This window comes from Hibiscus syriacus, unplaced genomic scaffold, assembly GCF_006381635.1.
Source record: "Hibiscus syriacus cultivar Baekdansim isolate YM2019G1 unplaced genomic scaffold, ASM638163v2 tig00008013_pilon, whole genome shotgun sequence".
In the NCBI taxonomy this organism is placed as follows: Eukaryota; Viridiplantae; Streptophyta; class Magnoliopsida; order Malvales; family Malvaceae; genus Hibiscus; species Hibiscus syriacus.
Genome location: NW_024062150.1, coordinates 232,258 through 252,416, shown reverse-complemented (window position 1 = coordinate 252,416; position 20,159 = coordinate 232,258). Strand labels below are relative to the sequence as shown.

General features: G+C 32.8%; 1 pseudogene; it reads left to right on the top strand.

The window, feature by feature from the left end:
• The first annotated feature begins 18,068 nt into the window (after positions 1–18,068).
• On the top strand, positions 18,069–19,622 carry LOC120201764 (annotated as a pseudogene).
• Positions 19,623–20,159: the final 537 nt, after the last annotated feature.

The following is a 20,159-nucleotide window of genomic DNA, read 5'->3' as shown; positions in this document are numbered from 1 at the left end:
ACAGTTTCGACAAGTTTATCAAAAAATAATTTGTGGAAGGTTAATTTTGTGATTATTTTGGACACAATGAAGCCAAAATAGATCTAAGGCACGAAGAGTAGAGTAACGGCCCCCGGATGGTCGAAACCACCAAGAGATCATTTGGTGAAGAAAACGGTCATGAAGGTCTAGAACACTTGCACTATCCCTTCGTTTATACTGAGATCCTACCGTAAGTTTTTCATTGTCTAACCCTTCATTAACTAATACTAATGCTTTGGCAATGGATTCCGAGTCAATATGAAAGAATCGTCCTAGAAGATAGGATCGGATCCCTATGGTTAAGGTTTTCTCTCGGTTTTTAATGCAAACAGAATTAGAGTAGAATATACGAACAAGTTGATGGTAGACAATGGGTTCAAGCTCAAAGAGTTTGTCAAATTTCCACTCATGAAGAGTAGGAAGATGACGAAAATTGATGTCTAACATGGCTTGAAGAGATGTAATACGTTCTTCCTAGATTTTGTAGGACTCAAAGTATTGACAAAACCTATAGTAGATATTTTTGTTTATGACCGGGTTCATTAAAACAAGAATTGAGAATGGTCATGTTTGGATCATCGGGATTAGGAATAGGAATTTGTGGGATAGGTGGAGGATTTGGAGGTGAGTTTGGAGGTTGGCTAGAACGACTAGAGGAGGCCCTAGAATGTTTATGAGACATGGTTTAAGATAATCGTAATGGAAAGATAACCTGCATTTTTAAAAACATATGTATGCAAAATAATCAATCCCAAAACTCAATTGTGTCCTCAATATTTCAAGGTTCTCTAAACCAATCCTAATGGGCAAAGTTTTTGAAAAACTTTTTGAAAAATAAGGTTTTGAAAATCAAATATATGTATAGTTTTCATAACAACAACGTAATTCAATCAAAACACAATAATTTGAAATACAATTTTTTTTATTTGGAAAATTTCAAAGAATTTTGGAAAATTCTTGTGTTTTTGATGAAATTAGTTGTAAAATCTAGTTTCTAATCACTAAAAAATCAATGCCCGATCTAAAGTTCAACCTAGAACTAATTAAAACTAGTTCTAAAATCAAAAATTGATGAAATAAAGGTTTTAGAAAAATACCTTGAAGAATTTCAGATTTGAGTGAGATTAGATGAAGTTTGCACGTTTTTTATGATTCCAACAGGTTTAGGAGATGATATTTGAAGAGAATTCCGATTAAAAATGATGTTTTGATGAAATATGGAGATAAGGTGAGTGTAGAGAGGAGAAACATCGTGAAGAGAATATTTGAGGGTTTGAGTTTTTGGGTGTTCTGCCCGTGTTAAAAACCAGAACCCCAGGGGGGTATCGATTCCCCTACAGGGGGAATCGGTTCCCCTTCAAAGGGGGAATCATTTCCCCTTCAAGGGGGGTATTGATTCCCTCTGCACTAAAATGCTAAAATTTGATTTTTAAATACTCAAAATGCTAAATTATTTTTCTCTAGTGGTATTGGCAACTCATATATTGAAAAGTAATCATGTTCAATCAATCAAATTTATCATTAAAAATTATTTGAACATAAAGTTAATTTTCACCAAAAATCATAAACTCCCCCTAAATAAAAGCAATATATGTAAAAAAAAATTACTATTATATGCATTTTTCATTTATTCTTAAAAGTGCTAAAATTATTTTAAACACTAAGTGAAGATAGATTGGTCAAACCTAATTCTCTCCTGAGTGTCCAAAATATTTCCTTGTCTAAAGGCTTTGTAAAGATATCCGCTAATTGATGCAAAGTATTAACAAATTCTAGAACTACATCTTCCTTAGTGACATAGTCTCTAATGAAGTGATGTCTTATTTCAATGTGCTTAGTTCTAGAGTGTTGGATGGGGTTTTTAGTGAGACAAATAGCACTAGTATTGTCACACTTGATAGGAATAGTACCAACTTCAATTCCATAATAAAAAAGTTGTTGTTTCATCCATAAAACTTGTACACAACACCTACCGGCTGAAATGTATTCCACTTCAGTGGTAGATAATGCAACACAATTTTGTTTCTTTGAAAACCAAGAAATCAACATGTTTCCAAGGAATTGACAAGTATCGGAGGTGCTTTTCCTATCTAATTTGCATCCTCCATAATCTGCATCAGAAAAGGCATGCAAGCTAAAGCTAGAGTCTCTAGGATACCAAAGTCCTAAACTATGAGTGTCCTTAAGGTATCTAAAGATTCTCTTAACAGCTAGTAAATGTGATTCCTTAGGGCATGATTGAAATCTAGCACATAAGCAAACACTAAACATAATGTCTGGTCTACTTGCAGTTAGATAAAGTAAAGATCCAATCATTGACCTATATAATTTAACATCTACACATTTACCTCCTTCATCTAAGTCAAGCTTTGTTGAAGAGCTCACTGGAGTGTCCTGAGGCTTTCCATTTTCCAGTCCAAATTTCTTGAGCATATCTTTGACGTACTTAGCTTGATTGATGAAGATGTCATCTTTTCTTTACTTGATTTGGAGTCCCAAGAAAAATGAGAGCTCTCCCATCATGGTCATTTCGAATTCGCTTTGCATTAGCTTAGAAAATTCTTGGCAAAGAACATCATTAGTATAACCAAATATTATATCATCAACATAAATTTGAACTACTAATAAATCTTTACCTTTATGCTTTAAAAACAATGTAGTGTCAACCTTCCCTTTTGAAAAACCTTTTTCAATTAAAAAGTTTGACAATCTTTCATACCAAGCTCTAGGAGCTTGTTTTAAACCATAAAGTGCTTTTTTCAATTTAAGAACATGATCCAGAAATTTTGAATCTTCAAAACCTGGACGTTGTTCCACATACACTTCTTCTTTTATAAAACCATTTAAAATGCACTTTTAATAATCATTTGATATAATTTAAATTCATGAAAACATGCAAATACAAATAACATTCTAATTGCTTCCATCCTAGTTACGGGAGCGTATGTTTCATCATAGTCTATGCCCTCTTCTTGAGTATACCCTTGAGCAACAAGTCTAGCCTTGTTTCTCACTATATTACCACTCTCATCAAGCTTATTCCTAAATACCCATCTAGTACCTACAATAGATTTATTACTAGGCCTTTCAACTAATGTCCATACTTTACTTCTCTCAAATTAATTTAACTCTTCTTGCATAGCCATAATCTAATGTTCATTATTTAACGATTCTTTAATATTCTTAGGCTCTATGCATGAGATAAATGCAACATAATTACAAATATTTCTAAGAGAAGATCGAGTTGTTACCCCTTTGGATGAATCACCTATAATCTCACCATCCTTGACATAGTTGTATTCCCTTGGATAAGATACTTTCCTTTATTCAATGGTTGGATTCTCGAGAGGATCATGAGTTTCCTCATCTTTCGTTTCTTCCTTTGATGATGATTCTCCAACATCATGTCTAACGTCATTTGCTTGTACAATACCTACATCCTCATTAACACAAGAATCCTTCATCGGAAGGAGATTATCATCGAAAACAACATGTATAGACTCTTCTACAACTAAAGTTCTTTTATTAAATACTCGATAAGCTTTAGAATTTAAGGAATAACCCAGAAAAATTCATTCATCACTTTTAACATCAAATTTGCCAAGGTTTTCTTTACCGTTGTTTAAAACAAAACATTTACATCCAAAAGGATGAAAATAACTAATGTTAGATTTTTTATTTTTGAAAATTTCATATGGAGTTTTCTTTAAAATTGGCCTAATCATTACTCGATTTATAACATAACAAGCTGTATTTGTGGCTTCCGCCCAAAAATATTTTGGCAAATTATTTTCACAAAGCATGGTTCTAGCCATTTCTTCTAAAGTTCGATTTTTCCTCTCAACAACTCCATTTTGTTGAGGGGTTCTAGGTGCTGAAAAATTATGGCTAATACCATTAGAATTACAAAACTCATTAAATCCAATATTTTCAAATTCAGTGCCATGATCACTTCTAACACTAGTGATAGAGTAACCTTTTTCGTTTGGATTACTTTTGAAAATGTGATGAAATTTTCTAATGCTTCATCTTTAGTACTTAAGAATAGAACCCAAGTATATCTAGAATAGTCATCTACCAAGACAAATACATATTGTTTTCCACCCAAGCTAGTAGTCCTAGTTGGCCCAAAAAGATCTATATGGATCAATTGTAATACTATACTAGTTGACACATGGATTTAAAAAAAACTCGCTTTTGTTTTCCTTTAGCACAAGCATCACAGATTTTATCATTATCAAATTTTAGTTTAGACAGCCCTCGAACCAATTCTCATTGAACTAACCGTTGCAAAACACTCATGCTAGCATGTCCTAGTCTCCTATGCCATAACCAACTATCATGCTCATCTTTTGCAACTAGGCATAAATTAGTCACATTAATAGAATCTAAATGCACCATGTAAATGTTTCCTATTCTATGACTAACAAGCATAATCCGATTAGATGCAATGTCAATAACTTTACAACCATTAGTTTCAAACATGACATTGAATCCTTTATCACAAAATTGACTAATACTCAAAAGATTATGCTTTAATCCATTCACATATAAAACATTTTTAATTTATATAGAAGAGATATTACCTATTGTACCTATACCTTCAATGTGACCTTTTGAATTATCACCAAAAGTCACTTCTCCTCCATTTTTTGCATTAAGCTATATAAACTGGTTTTTGTCCCCGGTCATGTGTCTCGAGCATCCACTATCAAGGTACCATGAATTTGAATTTGTTTCCCGTGCCTTGTAGTAATACTCCTTTCCCTACAAACATAGATTAATTTTTGATTTTTGGTACTCAAATTCTTTTGGATCCATATTCATTAGTTTCCAAAATCTTAGTCCCCTTAGGTATCCATTTGTGTAGGATATCTTTATCTTTAGTAGTAATGAGTTCTTTAGGAACCCACATACTTCTAATGATTTTTCCATTAGAGGTTTTTTGGGGACCTCTATGATTGTAGTTTTTAAAATCTTTTCTAACAAAGTTGGATTTTGAATTTTCTCCTTTTTCAAAACGTTTTGTTCCAACTTTATCCAAAGAAGTTTTAAGATCATCAATCTTCTTTTGATAATCATCATGAACTTTTGAAAGTAAGTTATGCAAATCAGTATTTTTCTTTTCAAAATCATTAATTTTGATTTGCAATTCTTTGATCTTACTTTCAAGCTCATTGTTGGTCTTGGATATAAGACTATTTTCATTTTTCAATTTTGAAATATCATTTTTGTAATTTTGAAAATAGAGTCTTATAATCCGAAGTCAACCCATTATAATCCTCTGATAACTCATCATAAGATAATTCATCCAAATCGAATGAGTTAGAGGTTACCTTAGAATCTTCCCCGAAAGCCATCAAGCACAAGTTTGCAACTTCTTGTTCCTCTTCATTGGAACCTTCTTCATCGCTCCATGTAGCTACATGAGCCTTGTGCTTCTTTTTGGATTGACCCTTTTTCTTCAATTATGGGCAATCATATTTGATATGCCCCGGTGTTTTGCATTCATAGCAAATGATCAGGTCTTTCTCATTCGATTCAGTTTTGAAGCCTTCATGACGTTTGAATTTTCTTTCTCGGTTGGGCATCATCAACTTTCTGAATCGTTTGGAAAATAATGTCATTTCCTCGTCATCATCATCGTCATTCGAATCACTCTCATCTTTTGTGGATTTGAGAGCAACTTCAATATTTTTCTTCTTCTCCTTTGATGTCTCATCAATCTTATCAAGGTCTACTTCATCTTCAAGCATCATTTCATGAGTGAGAAGGGAACCGATTAGTTCTTCAAGAGTTAAGGACGTTAGGTCCTTAGACTCGATGATTGTCGTCTTCTTTGATTGTCACGATTTTGGAAGGGAGAAGACTAATTTCCTCACAAGCTTTTCATTTGAAATGATCTCTCCATATGAATTGAGACCATTGACAATCGTTAAAAATCTATCCGTCATAACTTTGATATCTTGATTTTGTTTCATCCTGAAATTTTCATAGCTACGCGTTAGAATACTAATTTTAGATTTCTTTACCTCATCGGTACCTTCATGAGTGACTTGAAGCTTGTCCCATATTTCTTTGGCAGTTGTACAAGATGAAACTCTTTCGTATTCATCTGGTCCAAGAGCACAAAATATGATATGGATGAATTTGGAGTTGAGCTGGAATATTCTTGTCTCTCATTCACTCCATAATCTTGGATGAGTGAGAGGCTTGATGTATCCTTCTTCTACGGCATTCCATGCTCCCATGTCACTTGCTTGAATGAAGTACATCATCCTATTTTTTCAATAGGCATAATTAGCCCCATTGAAGAAATGAGGCTTATTGATAGGCATCGAATCGAGACCGGAGTCAAAGTTTGAAGTAGAGGCCATTGATGACTTTGATTATCGTTGTAACTCTTCCCGAATCGACTCAAGAGGCGATTAAACCTTCAAATGAGTTAGGCTCTGATACCAATTGTTGAGTTAATCGATCGATGGAATCGACCAAGAGGGGGGTGAATTGGCAATAAAAATTTTGGTGGAAGCTTTTGCAGAAAATTGAAAGTAATTGCACAGCGATTTACAGTGGTTCGACTTTATCAACCAAAGTCTACGTCCACTACCTTAGCTATCCACACTAAGGATTTTCCAACAAATTCACTAATTTGTTCTTTCTTTTGAGGCCAAAGAGATAATAACCTTACAATTCCCTAAAGAATATACCACAATTCTTGAGAACACTCTTTTCTCAAAGAGAATATTACAAATTTGCAAACTTACAAGAAAAACCTCACAAGGCAAATATGTTTGCACAATTCTAGAACAAAGAAAGAACACTCAAGAATAAATACAATTGAGCGCAATAAGTGTTCTTGAAAGCAAAATGAATATTGAATGAAAAATAGACTTGAAATGCTCAAACTTGAGGTGATACATGCAACACAAGGCTCACATCAAAGGAAGAAGTAATAACTCTTCCAAATGATCCACTCGTCCAAGCATTGGAAAAGAAACCATAACAATAGCAGACTTGAGACGAATTTTTGAATGGGATCCTGATATTATTTGGTCAACATGTCTTCTGGACATACAACCTTCTGTCTCTTATCTTTTCAACGGTTCTTGAATTGCATCAATCCGATATCGGGAACTCAAGATATGAATATTTTACTGAAGATGGTGCATGTAGGAAATCCTATACGGGATTAATACGTTATTTTGTAAATATTACAAATTTTCAATATTTATATTGATTATTTGTAATAAAATTTAATATAGGATGATTAATTATCTTTTAGGATCAGATTTATTATTTTATTAGGAATTAAGGTTGGGTTAAAACAATATTTTTATTTATTATTATTTTATTAGGAATTAAGGTTGGGTTAAAACAATATTTTTAGTTATTATTATTTTATTAGGAATTAGAGTTAAAACATGTTTAGTTTATTATTATTTTATTCTTTAGTTATTTAGGACCTTTAGAATTCAGCCCCTATATAAAGGAGGCTTCATTCAACTTTGTAATTCAGATTTCTTTGATCAATAATACAACGAGAGTTTGTTTTTGCAAGTGCTGGTTGCCTTGTGCCTTCGAAGCTTCTTCTCTTGGAGTTCTTTCAAGTTCTTGTGAGGGAGATTAATCTTCACACTCCAATTTTCCTTTTCATCACGACTAGGAGGGTTGGTTAGAGCCATTTATCGTGTTTGCCTCTTCATTGCGACTAGGAGGGCTCGATAGGACACTTATCCATCTATTATCCACAAATCCATTCGCACCATCAATCATCTTTACCGTTCACCTTCATAAGGGAGATCTTCTGATTTCTTTATTATCTTATTTCATCTTCCGTTTATTTATCTTTTGTTTATTTTATTCTAATCTTATTGCCTTGATCCAGCACATAAAGAAACCCTAAGAATCCTAGTTGCTGCTGCCACCTTCCCCTATTCATCCCCTTTGTTCTTCTCGAGTCTAGAGCTTTCTAGGTTTGATTCTTCAACAAGAGCAACGTTCATCAATCCGCCACCGCTTCCCTATCAATTGGTATCAGAGTTGGGCCGATTCTTGGAAAGAAACAAGCAATCTTGCTTGTTCTTGCACACAAAACCGTCAGGTACCCAACGGAGCTAGTTCAAAAGATTCAGCGTTTCAGGTTCTTTTATTTAATTTTAAATTAGATTTAAATCCTTCTTGTTAGTTGCTATTTTTTTCAAAAAAACAAAAAAAAGCCAAATTTCAAAATTGCAAATGAATTATTTTTATCCTATATCATATTCATTCTAAGATTAATCCCCAGTCCAAATTTCACCCCATAAGAGTTCATTGGAGCCTTCAAATACATCATTCAAGTTCATCGGCAGATTCGGTTTAAATCTTGTCAATTTCTTGAAATTTTACAGGAGGAATTCGTGTGAAAATTTCCAGATTGGAAATTCATATATTGAAGATCATTCAAACAAAAAAATCAGAATTTTGGAGATCAAGAACACCTTCGAACAAAGCGATCAAGAAAAATAGATTGTTTGAGGCTCGCCGTTCAACAGAGTCTACTGGATACTACTGAAGGTTTTGGTTCTGAAATTTTACAGGTGGTTTCTTGACGCATCAAAAGACATTCAAGAATTTTTCCAGAATTTTTGACACCGGTAACCCCCTCAAAACGTTGCTCAAATTGATCCAGCGTTTTCCAGGTTTCTGGGTTGGTTCTTTTTTTTCGACTCTTAGTGCTTAGTTCTTTTGTTTTTCCTTGTTATTGTTCTTTTGCATTATCTAACACATTATCTTCATTGTGTTAGTAGGACTAAAGAGTTGCATACTCTTCCTTCTTTGCATTCTCGTTCTCTTGGAGTCTAACTCTTGTTTGGCCTCTTAGAACTTTTAGGATTTTCTTATCGCCTTTGCTAGTAATCAAACTCCGATACGAACTGTGGAAGACTACTTGGTAAAGTGAGTTTTAAAGAGTACAAGATCGGCTTACTTTCCTCTCGTTGTGTACTTTTTTGGAGTGACTTGTGAGGTTTCTTGCTTTGTTGAATTTTCTTTCTTTTATTTTATTTTACTTTAAAATTTTCTTTGAGTGTTATGATTTCAGGATGGCGACATAACAACAAGACACTTACAGCTATCTAGCCACACTTTCCCGACTCACGACTCAAGTTGAAAGATTTGATGAAACCGTGAGAAAACGACAAGAACCACAACTGGATCTACCAAACCAAATCCAAGACCAAACAATGTTGAACTTTTGGTACCCAGGCAAGAACAACCACGTTTACAAGCACCGAACTCTTTGCAAAACCAAAGTTCACGATCCCGTCTTTCAAAGGAGACAACGATCCAGACAGTACATCGATTGGGAAGGAAAAGTTGATCTCATGTTCGCATACCATGATTGCCCCCAAGCTAAACAGTTCACCTCATCACCATGCAATTCGAAGGATATGCTCGAACTTGGTGGATGTAAACAAGGAAAAGATCCAAACTTCCAAATTCCAACAATCACTTCTTGGACCGACCTCAAACAAACCATGAGGAAGTGATTCCTACCGACACATTACACGAGAAGTTAAACTACGACTACACCAACTTCGACAGGTAGAATTCAGTTGAAGACTACTATAAGGAGATGCGGTCCTTACTCAATAGGGCTAACATAACCGAAAAAGAAGAGGTAACCGTGTCAAGATTCGTCGTCGGCTTAAACTCAAACATCACTGATCTTCTTGATCTCCATGAGTACGAAACCTCGAAGATACACTAAAGAAAGCATGACAATCGAAACATAATACAAAGGAGATTCCGATTCAGAGATATTACCAAGGTATTCATCCTCTTACCAAGGTAATCCTTCAAATCCTTCCTCATCTTCTACTCCATCTTCTCTGAAAAAGCCAAGAGATGACAAACCTGACAAGAAAGAACGACCAGCAAAGAATGACACACTTCCAACCCCTAAAGATCAAATGATTTATGGAGGTAGAGAAAGAAACAAAGAAAAGCTGAGAAAGAGGCAAAAGAAAAAGAGGTCACTAGTTTCAAAAACCAAAAGAATGACCCATGGGAGGTGAGTGAACCTAATTGTGAGAAGAAAAGAGTGACTCAAAATCTATGTGTGAGCACAAAGAATTGAGAGAGAACCTTCTTTACAAACACCTTCCATCCTTGTTCACTTTAGGAATCATTGTTTCGATTTCTAACATTAACAAGGATTTGCCTAGTGTGTTTTCATCTTTGTACAGGATTTTCGAGAAGTGTTAGGTGATCCACCTAACGAATTACCACTGAAAAGAGGAAACAACACCAAACCAATCTATTCAAGGTTGCATCATACCTCGTCAAACATACAATCTCGAAGAAACCAAAGAGTTAGATTTGTTACAAAAAGGCTACATCCAGGAAAGCCTTAGTCGTGACGCCATCTTAATGACAAAACATGACTTGAACAACTCCACATGATTTATAGTTCATGCACAGAGAATCCATGTAAATGATGAGAAAGTAAAAGCAACACGAGACTGGACCACACCATCTTCCATCGCCAAGAGTTGTCGAATAGTGCTAGTGACCCTCCTGACGGGTTACCACCTGAAGCCCTAATCACTATGCCATATCAATTAAGAGTCACGTTTACGGGAGTCCAAAGACCGAGGTAAGCAAAACACAATAGACGTGCACTACCACGAAGGTATACTCTTACCTATCAAACGCATACTACTATTCCGGAATTGAACATATCAAAGATGTATATCACAATAACTCGGATATTTCTGATAATTCTACCCATACTTTTAAAAGTGCTTCTAATGAGCTTTATTGTATATGAGTTTCCTTGCCAACTAACAAGTTTTACAGTCCACAAATCTCCTCCCGAAATTCTTAATTCATGAACCACACTTAGGAGACTTAAGGGATTACTTTAACAAACCAGTTGACATGGTTTTTAAACACCATTCTCGCCACAAGAATAAAACCATGGAGAAATTATCTGAAGCAATCATACAAAGCCAACAGAGGTCGACGCCATGTTGAATTTCAACCAAAACATCATATTACAGACTTGTATGCAAAAGAGGATTTCAAGACTACAAAATCAGTTCCTATAAAGAATAACCTCGACTAAAACGCATAAAGACATATCACATTGATCCTGATAAATGTTTCACAAGTTTTCCGTTCAACACATCTAATTCTCTTTCTTTTGGATTTTCAGATTCGAGGACGAATCCTTTTGAGGAGTGGGGGAATGATACATGCACCAGATTCCAGAATACATGCTTCTTTGGACTAATGTTTCTACTCGAACCTATTAGAAGAACAAAGTCTCGAAGATTCAAAGCATATCTATTCGGTAAGAATAATGTGAATGAATCATTAAACGATTCTAATGTTGCTCCCTTTAATGTTTCAGATTTGAGGTCGAATCTTTTTGAAGAAAGGGAGGATGATACATGCATCACAAGGCTCACATCAAAGGAAGAAGTAATAACTCTTCCAAATGATCCACTCGTCCAAGCATTGGAAAAGAAGACCATAACAATAGCAGACTTGAGATGACTTTTTGAATGGGATCCTGATCTTATTTGGTCAACATGTCTTCTGGACATACAATCTTATGTCTCTTATCTTTTCAACGGTTCTTGAATTGCATCAATCCGATATCGGGAACTCAAGATATGACCATTTTACTGAAGATGGTGCATGTAGGAAATCCTATACGGGATTAATACGTTATTTTGTAAATATTACGAATTTTCAATATTTATATTGATTATTTGTAATATAATTTAATATAGGATGATTAATTATCTTTTAGGATCAGATTTATTATTTTATTAGGAATTAAGGTTGGGTTAAAACAATATTTTTAGTTGTTATTATTTTATTAGGAATTAAGGTTGGGTTAAAACAATATTTTTAGTTATTATTATTTTATTAGGAATTAGAGTTAAAACATGTTTAGTTTATTATTTTATTCTTTAGTTATTTAGGACCTTTAGAATTCAACCCCTATATAAAGGAGGCTTCATTCAACTTTGTAATTCAGATTTCTTTGATCAATAATACAACGAGAGTTTGTTTTTGCAAGTGCTGGTTGCCTTGTGCCTTCGAAGCTTCTTCTCTTGGAGTTCTTTCAAGTTCTTGTGAGGGAGATTAATCTTCACACTCCAATTTGCCTTTTCATCACGACTAGGAGGGTTGGTTAGAGCCATTTATCGTGTTTGCCTCTTCATTGCGACTAGGAGGGCTCGATAGGACACTTATCCATCTATTATCCACAAATCCATTCGCACCATCAATCATCTTTACCGTTCACCTTCATAAGGGAGATCTTCTGATTTCTTTATTATCTTATTTCATCTTCCATTTATTTATCTTTTGTTTATTTTATTCTAATCTTATTGCCTTGATTCCAGCACATAAAAAAAACCTTAAAGAATCCTAGCTGCTGCTGCCACCTTCCCCTATTCATCCCCTTTGTTCTTCATCGAGTCTAGAGCTTTCTAGGTTTGATTCTTCAACAAGAGCAACATTCATCAATCCACTATGCTTCGTCTGGGTTTGAAGGTTGAAGAATGAAGATTGAGAGAAATCAGAGAAGCGCGCGAGTATGTTTGGAGGATGAGGGGTTGAAGTGATTTAGGTTTCAGATTTTACCCTAATAACCTATATAACAGAACGCCAGAACGGCGTCGTTTCGTTTAGGTCCAAAACGGTAGCGTTTTGATAGCTGAGGGGAAACTGTGCGTTTTAGGAAAAGGGGTTAATGTCTGGCGTGGCCATCCCAACCTTGTTTCATTTCGATTTGGTCCCTATACTGAACCTTTATTATCTTTTGATTTTGTTGCATGATTTTCAGTTTTTCATGATAGTCCAAATTCATGTTGGGGCCATTTTTGTGTTGTTTTTACATTGGAAGCATAGTTTTAGAAACTTGCATTTTGATCCTATGTAGTATTTTGGTTGTATCATGTTTGGACTGCCCAGAAATGAAAATGTATGAAAAGAGCCTGTCTTTTGTGTTCTTTACATTTTAGCCCCTTTGTTTAATATTTCCATGTTCGTAAGTTTAATTTATATTATTTTAAATGTATACATGTATAGTATTCCGAGTATGTTTAACTTTTGTTTAGTTGTTTTTTTTAAAAAAAAGTATGTTATCTCGTGTGCCTAACCGATCTAATCACATAATCGAAATTAAGGGTATGCCCTTTTAATCTAAATTATCAGAATGGCTTTTCTTAACTTACATGAAGTTTTTTGACGATTTTAATTAAAATGGTATCCCGTCAGTAACGCCTAATTAAATTTGGATATATCATTGTAATTTGGGAGCGAAAGAAAAGGAAATATTCGACTATTTAAACTTTTCGAGAAAAGGTTGTTAGAACTGAACTAAAGATCTGGTCTCGATTTTTTAATAATCGAATATTCTTTATCTTTCTAATGACTTGGTAATTTTAAATTAAATCTATTTTGTTGCTTTGAATGTTGCAAATTTGCATGTTTGTTGTTTAAAGGGATCATTAATCAAATTAAATTTGAACTTGTGAAATTCGTTGCAAAGAAATTAATTAATCAACTAGGTACCGATTTAGGCGTTGTGGGGGTGCTAATCCTTCCCCACGCGTAACCGACTCCCGAACTTGGATTTTGGTAACGTAGACCGTAATTTGTCGTTTTAATTAAATTAATTTTTATTTAAATGACAATGTTTTGGGTGCCCAATCACACCCTAATCAAATATTGGTGGCGACTCCCCGAACCTTATATTTTTATCGTAAAGGAATTTCTAATTTTTCGAAACGAGAGGTTTTATAAAATCGCACTATTTTAATTAAAAATCCAATGAAAAGGTAATAATTAAAAATGACGCGGTTTTCAAAAGTCCCGCCCCGGTTACAAAATCGTTTCGACACCCTAACTCAAATGGTCGGTGACCACTCTAGATAAATAAATCTTTCATTTAAGTTGAGTTTTAATCCGAACTTTTTGAAAGATCATTCTAACACTTATTTTATATTTAAACTTTATTTTCTTAAAATAATCAAATACAATAAATGACATCATTTGGAGTACATTTCTTATCCAAAATAAGAAGTAAACTATATCTCGTCATTTTTAAACTATAGGAAGAACCTCGTAGCCATTGTTCCTCTAATGCAAGATTGATTCTCCTGAAATTGTGTTCAAAAGATAACAATAAACTCGTGTTAAGAGAAACAGCTAAATTTTTTTAAATAAACTTTTTTTAATTTTATTAAAACTTTATAAATAGTTTAAAATTAGTAAAAAGATATCAGAGGTCCCTACATTTCTAAAAAAATGTGGCCCTCGTTTTATTTTTTATCTTAATGTGATCCTCAAACTCAGTAAACAAATCCAATGTGACCATTTGACCAACGTTTCTATCATTGATCGTTACGATGCTGACATGGTAGTTTCATAGTGTACGTGGTAGTCCATCTGCCATGTTTTTTACCAATCTAACCCATCTACCACGTTTTCAACCACTGTGGAATGCCACGTCATAATGTGAATTGTCACATCATCACTATAACGGTCAACGCGGAAAAACATTGATCAAGGACGAAATTAGATTATTTTTTGAGTTGGAGGGCCACATTGATCTTTTAAAAAGGTAAAGGGACCTCTGATGTCTTTTGGCCTTTATAATTTTATTTTTTCATAAGGGTAAACTATAAGATTGATCACTTTCATTTAAGTTTTGTACATTTTTTCTCACCGAATTAAATAAACATAACTGTGAACTGTCAAATCAGCACCGTAACGGTTAACGAAGAAATATTGGTCAAAGGGTCACATTGGGTTTATTTTTGAGTTGGAGAGTCGCATTAAGAGAAATAATACGAGGGTCACATTGATTGTTTTAAAAGGTAAAGGGACCTCTGATGTCTTTTTGCCCTTTATATTTTTTTTTCATAAGGGTAAACTATAAGATTAATCACTTTCATTTAAGTATTGTACACTTTTTCTCACTGAATTAAAAAATATAATATTCAATCATTTTCGTTTTATTAATTAAGATGTGGTCATTAGGATTAGTTGCCCTAAGACTTTTGACAGATCGATAATGTGGTATAATGAATATATAAAATTAAAAAGGGCAAATTACACAATTGACTACTAATATTTGAGTTGAGTAAGTTTTCATTTTCTCCCATGACGTTTTAGAAGTAACAAATGGGTCACTAAACCGACCCCCGCAAAATGTAAAACCGCTCCTGATGACCTCTGCTCTTACCCTGCTCACGGCGTTGTTTGTGGTTATTTTCCGATGATCTCTGCTGTTGTGGTGCTGTGGTTTAGTTCACTGCTTTTGTTGAGACGTAGGATTTGTGCTGTATTTATTTAAGTTTTATATTGGAACTGTATTTCCTCTCTAATTCTTCCACAAATCTTTTTAAAGCATTAGTTTGACCCGAACTTACTAGCTAAACATTTTTAGCTTTCAATGATTAACAGGTCAACAGCAGAAAATATTACTTATTTTGGGTCTTCTCACTTTATCAATCTTTTATTCACTTTATTTCGCTATGAGAATTAATCGTATTCTGCTAAAAAAAAAAGATTCTGTTCTTCTGTGGACTTATTTAAAAATAGAACCAAGATCCATCAAAATAAAGCTTATTTAAATCCTTCAGCTCCGTTTGAAAGATAGCAAGAAAACTAAGACCCAAGTGTTTAGAGATGAATTTCATGCTTGACTGCTACAAAAGCAATGTTGCATGCATGAAGAAAAGAGAAGAACCGAACCACCTTACAAGCCATTGTCTCCCCCTCAATAATCTACATTATTCATACCCAAAAGAACAAAAAACTAATGAATTTCAAATCATTGAATTGAAAACGACGCTTTGAGGAGGTAAGAGCAGAGTTCATCGGGAAATAATCGCAAACAACGCCGTGAGCAGGGTAAGAGCAGAGGTCATCGAGAATGGTTTTACATGTTTGTACATTTTGTGTGCTCGACTAATTTGTTACTTTTAAAACTTTAGTGAAAAATAAAAACTTACACGTTTTTGTAACTATTCGTGTAGTTTACTCTTTCTAATTTATATATTCGTTGTGTCACATCAATGATCTATTGAAGGTCAACAACATTTAACCCTCAATGATCACATCTTAATTAAATAAAAACGAAAGTGACTAAATATTATGATTTTTTTTTTAATTCAGTGAGGAAAAGAGTACAAACTTAAACGAAAAAACAAATCCTATACCTTCTTTTAATTTATACTTTGTCATTTTATAGTTTTCTGGTATTTTAAATTTATTTTATTTTCTAAAAATTTTAATAGTGTTTTTATTTTGAAATGTTAATTATTCATTTATTTAAAAATTAATATTTTATTTATAAATTTAAATAATTATTTAAATTTTAAATATTTACTTAAAAAATAGATAAACTCTCAAATTTTATAAATAATTAATTGAACTCTTAATTTTTTTTAAATTAATTAAATTCTTTATCACATCATCGTTTATGTAAAATGTTACATTAATATAAGTGAATCCTCATTTTAGCATTTAAAATGTGATGTTAACATCATTTTTTTTAATTAAGTACTTGTAATTGATCTATTGATTGATTAATCTAGATTAAATTTTACAGGTGAACATCATTTTTTGGAATAATCTGAATTATATAATGTATTATTTAGATTTTTTAATTTATGAGAAAACATCAATCAATTTTCTAAATTTAAAGACTTAATAAGATAAAATAATTTTAAACTTTTTTAAAAATTCAAAAAATTAAAAGATTTTTGCGTATCCTTTGGTATTATTTAACCCTCAATGACCACATCTTAATTAAATAAAAACGAAAATGACTAAACATTATGATTTTTTTAATTCAGGAAGAGTACAAAACTTAAACGAAAACGATCCTATAACTTTCTTTTAATTTGTACTTTGTCATTTTTAGTTTTTGGTATTTTAAATTTATTTATTTTTCTAAAATTTTTAATAGTGTTTTTATTTTTGAAATGTTAATTATTCATTTATTTAAAAATATTAATATTTTATTTATAAAATTAAATAATTATTTAAATTTTAAATATTTACTTAAAATAGATAAACTCTCAAATTTTATAATAATTAATTGAAATTTTTTATAAATAATTAATTGAGCTCTTAATTTTTTAAATTAATTAAATTCTTTTATCACATCATCGTTTATAGTAAAATGTTACATTAATAAAGTGAATCCTCATTTAGCATTGTAAACTGTGATGTTAACATCATTTTTTTAATTAAGTACTTGTAATTGATCTATTTATGGATTAATCTATATTAAATTTTACAGGTGAACATCATTTTTCGGATAATCTGAATTATTATAATGTTTATTTAGATTTTTTTTAATTTATGAGAAAACATCAATCAATTTTCTAAATTTAAAGACTTAATAAGATATAAATAATTTTAAAACTTTTTTAAAAATTTAAAAAATTAAAAGATTTTTGCGTATCCTTTATTATTATTTATATTAAAAAAGAGTTAATTTTATCATATGTTCTCAAGTAATACTTATTTTAAAATAGTCTATAAAGTTTTAAATGTTCCAATTTATTCCTAAACTATGATTATCACTTTAAATTACTCCTCAAACATTTTAGAATTTCAATTTCATCCCCAAACTATGACTTTAATTATAAAATGGTCCCTAAACTTTTTGAACATTCCAACTTTATCCCAACTATACATATATACTACATCCCTTGTTGATAAAAATAGGCCAATTTATATTATTATATGTTGAAAAGAAAAACCATTATGATTGAACTAATTATATATTTGGATGAAATTGGGATGAAGTTGGAATGTTTAAAAAGTTTGGGGACCAATCTAAAGGGTCATAGTTTAGGGATTAAATTGAAATGTTCAAAAGTTTAAGGACTAATTTAGAATGAGTCATGGTTTGGGAATTAAAATAAATATTTAAAGATTAAGGATCAGTTTTAAACGAGTATTATAGTTTGGGACATATGATGCAATTAACTCTTATAAAAAATGTCTCTAATTCCTTGGTCAAAAGCGCGGGAAAATTTGGGTGCTAGACTGCAAGAACTGAGAAATCAGAAGAAGAAGAAACCTAATTTTTGAGGCGCAGAGATAATTAGGTTTAGGGTTTTGAATTGAGACGGGAACAAAATGGAGGAACATCGGGGAACAACAGGAAGCATAAACCTAAACCAGAAGGTTAAAGAAGAGATGAAAATCTAAGTGGTCATATCCATCATCTTCCATGCTGCATCAAATTCAATGGCCCTTCCTCTGTTTTCTCGATACTTCAACCAAAACTCAAAGGTAATCTCATTTCCCATATTTTTTAATAATTAAATGTTATGCTAAGGTAAGGTCTGTTTCTTTTTTGGGGTTTTATGTGAATTAGGGACGGAGATTGATGGCATATCGGTAGAGGAAGCACATTTTAGAGGAAGGAAGCTTCAAGGAACTACCATTTCTCTTCCAAATGGATATTCTGGTGGGTTTTTTAATCTTTTTGGAAATTTTTTATGTTTAATCTTGTTGCAAGAATGATATCTTTTCGTTGATGTTGTGGACTGAAATTTTTAGTGTATGTTTATTGAAGTTAGAATCAATTTAATTCTGTCATATTTGTTTCTTTTGTTTGCTTTTGTAAATTATGGGTGTGTTTCAATATATTTATACTGGTGTTACTGTTCCTGGTTGATCTTGCAGGCAGAGATGGAGGTGGGGGCAGTCATCTTGAAAATTTTAAATTATCATATATTTTAAATATTTTCTTTTTATTTTTATTGATAATTTATTCTCGCCCCTCTTAAAGTTTTAGAAATTTACTTTCTTAACATAAAATTCTGCTTTCGTAGGCTATGTTCTTGCAAAGAAAACCTCAGGTTTAGAAATTTACTTTCTTAACATAAAATTCTGCTTTCGTAGGCTATGTTCTTGCAAAGAAAACCTCAGGCAAGAGGAAAGCTTGTGATGTATCTGAAGGGAACTCAAACAATTGGGAAATGAAAGCAAAATTTGATCAATTAACGTATTGGAATCATGATAGCCCTCATCAAGAGACGATCCCTTCTTGCGTTCTTTCATTGGTTTACTGTTGCAGAAGCTGTAAGTTTCTAATGCCTAAAGGCACATAAATATTCATCAATACTGATGATTCTGCCCCAAATTCTTGATGTTACATTCATTGGTTACAGTCATCTGACAAAGAAAAGCCTGTGATTTAGTGTATAAGACATTGTCTTGTCTAGTCCATTCAAAATCGTTCCCGTTCTTGATTAAGTTAGCTGTGGTCTTGGATCGAATTTGAGTATTTACATATGGCGTATTACACCACCCAAATGACATCATTGTGTAATAAATTGTGGTTAACTGAATAGGGTCTCATTTGGTTAAGAATATAGTATGCATGATTTCTTCCCACCTTACTCTGAGAATCATCTTTTGCAGCTGCACAAACCGGTAAAAGCTGAAGACTTGGCTGCGGTTCATACTGCTCTGGGGGAAAAACTAGTGGACCAATAGTTGAAAGCATCTTCTGGTATTCAGCCACTGCATTTCTTTCTTGTACTGGAGAAAGAATTGATAGGATGAGTGAAACATGGCGAATATCCGGTAACATTCATCTATGATTTGCTGTACTTCTCATTGGAAATTAAGTAAGAATTATCACATCAAGAGTGTTTCTGGAGAAAATCACAAACTAGAAAAACCCGTTAATACCATTCTCTTGAATATGCTATTCTGATATGAGTTGTTGCAATGTTGTCTGTATACTGTACCAGTTTATCCGGTCACTTGGTTGGATTGTTGAACTAGGAATGGATGGCATGCCTAATTTGAACACTATAAAATGGAGTAACAGTCAAGAGAATGGGTCAGAATAAAAGGTTTAGATATCAATTTAAAGTTAAAGTTAAACAAGGCAAGGCAAGGCAACTAGAATTAAAGTTGAGCACATTGTGTAAACTTCATCTTTGTAGAATTGAAAGAAATCTTATTGAAATCACTTTGTAAGGGGTTTTAGATACTCATTGAGTTTGGAAAAACTTTCCTTTTAGGTTAAAATATCAACTGACCTGTGACGACTTCTTGAATGAGATCGATCGATCGAAATGGGTATCGAT